Source organism: Echinops telfairi, unplaced genomic scaffold (genome assembly GCF_000313985.2).
Source record: "Echinops telfairi isolate 266 unplaced genomic scaffold, ASM31398v2 ScPeMD7_44;HRSCAF=162, whole genome shotgun sequence".
Lineage (NCBI taxonomy): Eukaryota > Metazoa > Chordata > Mammalia > Afrosoricida > Tenrecidae > Echinops > Echinops telfairi.
This window is the reverse complement of record NW_022103942.1, coordinates 3,883,240-3,888,488: the sequence shown is the minus strand read 5'-3', so window position 1 is coordinate 3,888,488 and position 5,249 is coordinate 3,883,240. Positions and strand designations below refer to the sequence as shown.

Here is a 5,249-nt window from a genome sequence, read left to right as displayed (position 1 = left end):
AATGTGCTTTACACAATTGATGTATGTATGGATTGTGATAAGAGTTGTATGAGCCTCTAATAAAATGATTTTTTTTAAAGAAATTGAAGGTCCACCCCAAGAAATGTCACCGTGGCAGAGAAGTCAAGGTGGACCCCAGCAGCAAGCAGGAGGCCAAGGCAGGAAAGGCGGTTATGAATATTCCTCATATGGAAGACGAGGCAGTCATAAAGAAAGAGGACAGAGAGATGGGGCTGTAGAGGAAATAAGCATCAAAGAGGCTGGACAGATGGAGGGAGTGGAAGAGGAATTGGCTACCAAGATGTTGGTTATAGAGTTTGGGACTTTCAGCTGGGGGAACGGGGCAGGGAGCATCATGGTGGCCACAGTGGTGGTTATGGTGGCTTCCAAGCATCTTTGGGTACAGGAAGTTGATACCACAGTAAGGGATACTAGCAGGACAATAGATACCAAGATGGAGGGAACCATCATGATCAAGGCAGTGGACGTGGAGGGACATATGTGTGAGGAGGCCAGGTAGTAGGGGGTCAGGGAAGAGACTGGGGAGGAAGAAGGAGCCAGAATTATCACCAAAGGGGTCAGTGTGGACGTGCAGCACTTCCAGTACGGAGGCTACACGTATTATCATTCTGTATTTGGACAGGGAAGACATCATATTAGTTTAGGCTGCAGAACCTTACATTTTTCTAGAGTTCAAGTAATAGAAACTTAGTTTCAGAACCCTGAATCCAGATTCTCTTTTGAATTAACATAAGACCACAGGTGGCAGGCACTAGCATTGATAGATGGTCATTCAGTTCTGTCGGTTTTTCAACAGACTTACGTAATGTGTTTATTTGAGAAGCACAACATCTCTTCTTTATAGGAAGAATTTAATAGGAGGTAATAAAAGTTGCCCTTAATCTTTGACCTGCAGACTACTTCCAGAGTTTGAAAATACATACTTTCTTGAAGAAATTACTTAAATAAGTAGTTTTCAATATGCAGTTTTGAAACTGAGGATTCTCCTACTTTTTTTTCCAGATTTATGAGGAAACCTTCCTCATATTAACAATTCATTTATATGTGTTTTGCTTCAAGTATTATAATGCCTCTTTTCTGAGCACACTTCTGCCCCTGGCTAGCTGTTTAATTCAGAGGCTTCATGATAGCACTTGTTTGCTTCATGACAGCACTTGCAGGTCTGTTCCTATTAAATGAGCTATCCTGCAGACAGCACATAGAGCAGTCTATCCTGTTGATTGAATAACTGTACCATATGCTAAACTCAAAATCTTAAACATGGTCAAGATCCATAAAGGAAATAATGTGTGAACCTATAGTCCATGTAGACAGAGTGTTCAGTTTAGTAACTCAAACTTACCTACATCCATCCAAAACCAGTTCCTCCTTCAACCTTGTTTTTAATCTAAAATCTTCTAGAAGCAACAGCAAGCTGAGTTTTCTTTTATGCACAAGTTAATATCACTGGCTCAGCAAATATGTCAGTTTACTTTTGTCAGGAGGCTTCTTTCCCCCTCATAAGGGAAGAAATGCATCACCAAGGAAGAAGACAGATATTTGTTTTGTGCAGGTGGTCCTTTATTATTGCCGAAGAACGCAAAAGCCTGGCTGAGTTGATGTTTTGCATTCTCCTTTACTGAAATCTTCCATGATGGTTCTGACTGGGTTTTTGTATCCATAAACATTGTTAAGCTGTGAAATAAATGGCTGGAGGTGTGCTTTGTGCGAGAGATGAGCAATAAAGTATCGGTATATTCCCCCAAATGCAGTAAGATATCTCTACATGCATTTCATGGATTTAATTTAAAATTTTCTCATACATTACCCCAATTACTACAAGAATCGTTTTACCTAGTAAGGGTTGAAAGATGCTTCAAGGCGTTGTGCTTCAAAATATATCCTGAACGCCCTTCCAAAGGAGTTGAAATTCCAAAGGTAAGAATCGTTCCTTTAAATTATCAAAACTCTGTCAACCCAGATGTTACCATGAGTGAATAATACACACTTTCATGTAAGTTCAACCCCTCCATTTGTGTACTAGACCTCATCCCTTCTGACCTACCCAGGAACCTTACCCCAGCAATTATTCTTCTGTCTCTATTTAATATGATCAGTTTTCTCACTTAAATCGGTAATTTCCACCAATATGCAAGCATACTATCATTATTCCTATTTTAAAAACACAAATTTTGAAACTATCTCCTGACTCTAGGGTCATTTCCAATTTTAACAACAGTTTTCTGTTTCTCTTTAAAATAAAACTATTCAGAAGTATTGTCTATGTTTGGTTTTTAATTCTTCCTTTCATATTTTCTCATAAATCACTGTAAATTAATTCTACTAAAACTACTATTTTCAAACTCTATTTCAGCAGCATTGGTCAAATGACACCTGTACTCAGTAAATCTGCTTCACAAGTCCACTTTTTAAAAATCATTGTATTGAGGGCTCTTACAGATCTTATCACAATCTATACATATGTCCACTGTGTCAAACACAATCACAAGACCTCTTTAAAGTGTTGAAAAGAGAGGATGTTTCTTTGAGGACTAAGATGCACTTGACCCAAGCCACATTATTTTCAATTGCTCCTATTTATCTGAGAGTTGGACAGTGACTAAGGAAGATTAAAGGATATGAAGGTGTTTGGATTGTGGTGCTGGCAAAGAATATTGAAAATATCCTAGACTGCCGAAAGGACAAGCAAATCTGTCTTGGAAAAAGTATGGCCAAATGTCCCTTAGAGGGAAGGATGGCGAGACTTTTTCTTATAACCGTGGGCATGTTGTAGGAGAGACTAGTTTCTGGAGAAGGACATTCTCTTTTGTAAAATGGAAGGGAAACCAAAAAAAGGAAGGCCTTCAGTAAAAAGAAATGACAATGGTTGCAACAATAGACTCAAGTGTGGGAACAGTTGTGAGGATGATGCAGGTCTGGGCAATGTTTCATTATGTTGTGCATAGGGTCACTGTGGGTTGGAACAAATTTAACGGCACCTAACAACAACAATATCTACAAACCCCAAATATCTACCTTTATAGCTCTAGCCCATAAATCATTCACTAAGACTCATATATCAAGACTCTTAATATCCACCTGCAGACTCAGCATCCTCACATGGCTGTCTAAAACCTACAATTCAATTTATGCAAAATGATCTGGTGATCTTCATTACCATCTCCTGAGGCTTCAGGATGGAAATTCCATTTATCCATTCGGTGCCCCATCTCCAAAACCTCTTATTTCTCTACTGCATACCACATGCAATTAATTTTAAAAGCCTATTGACACCTTTTTCAATATTTTATTTAAAATATGACCAAGTTTAACTACTTTGTTAATAAATCATTTTATTGGGGGATCTTAGAGCTCTTAAAACAATCCATACATCCATTGTATCACGCACATTTGTACATATGTTGCATCATCCTTTTCCCTCCTTCCCTCACGCTCATGAAACCTTGCTAAATTATAAATGATTATTATTTTTATATCTTACACCATATGCCAATCCCATCATCTTTCATTTGGATTATTGCAATCATCTCTTCGTTGATGTTTCTGTTCCCTCCATTACTTGCTCTCTAGAGTGTAATCTCAACATACTGCTGGAGAAGCTGTGCTCAGTGCCTCTGCATTCCATTAGAGCAAAAACAAAAGTCAATAAGGTGACCTAAAATGTCCTACATGACCCCACTTCTCTTTATTCTTAACCCTTATTTCTTCTTCATTCAATTATAAACAGATTTCAACATAATACAATTCTTTCAGTTTATCCTTTTGTAACTTATATATTGTGTAACATTTAGAAAAGTACAATTTGTTGGCAGGGAAACAAATCACTATATTGTGCAACTGTCTCACATTGACACTTTGCTACTCTGTTTACCAGTGACACTACTTTGCTGATGTCTCACAGTTTAAGACACACATGAATTATAAAGTCATAAAAAGATAGTCAGGTTGTATCAAATGTAACATCAAATGTATCAAAAGTTAAATCATTGATTTATGGTCAACAAAACTTATTATATAAATTAAAATATTATGAAGTTCTGATCAATCCATTTAAATTATCAACTGGATATCCAATTGGAACTTCAACCCCCATGAATATTTTTTTGATCGTTTTATTAGGGGCTCATACAACTCTTATCACAATCCATACATACATCAATTGTGTAAAGCACATTTGTATATTCACTGCTCTCATCATTCTCAAAACATTTTCTCTCCACTTAAGACCCCGACAATAGGTCCTCATTTTTCCCCTCCCTCCCCACTCCCCCTCCCCTTCAGGACCAGTGGTGTGAGTGGCGATACTGGGAGGGTAGAGGGAGAGTGGTTTGGAAAGAGGGAACCGAATACAAGGAACTATATGTGACACCCCCATGAATATTCTATAAGTCTTGGCAATACAATAGTTAAGGTTGACTGTCAGAAAACATTAGTTGCTCCATGGGAGAACATACATGATTATCTGCTTTCAGAAATACTACAATATAGACAACCAATATAAACAAACAACTACAATATAGACAACAATGCAAAGTAGGTTGCATTCTACTTTGGCATAGAGTGTCACTGTCCGTTGAAACTGGCTCAACTGTACACAAAAATATCAACCCACTTAATAGAATCATAATACCACACACACAAAAATTCATTTTTTACATTCAATTGGAATTTTATAGTAATTGGAAAAGCAGAGTTAGGCATACCGTCTCTGGGGTGCTTCATTTTGCCAGGTGTTCACTGACAAAGATGTCCTGAAAGCTAAATGGGATGGTTTGCAGAATCAAAATGGGATCTTCTAGCTTGGTAGGCATGAATTAGAGCCTTCAAGTGAATTCTGACACATGTTCTGTGGAATTGTAGCAAATTAATGCCCTTAAATCACTGATGACTCATTATCCATATGCTCTTTTTGCACTACAAGAGTATTTGTCACCTACTCACCCATTTTTATAGCCTTAACTTCATTGATTTCCTTACTTTCTGTCATTCGTTTTTTATACTTTTCTCTTTGTAATATCCATACCTTCAAAATTGACATTTATTGAAGATGTATGCTTAAAATAAATAGCATATGTATAGTCATTTAATACTACATATTGCACAAATTGTTTTCTTCAATTAAAATTCGGATTCAGAAATGTCAGGGTACATTTAAAAATTATTGTGTTCACCTCTTAGAAGAATTTGAGCGAGAAAGGGGATCTCAGAATACATTCAGACTAAATATA

The 5,249-nt window shown here is 37.2% G+C and overlaps 1 pseudogene; it reads left to right on the top strand.

Annotated features, from left to right (window-relative positions):
• Positions 1 to 712, top strand: part of LOC101643528 — a 3,286-nt pseudogene extending 2,574 nt beyond the window's left edge.
• Positions 713 to 5,249: the final 4,537 nt, after the last annotated feature.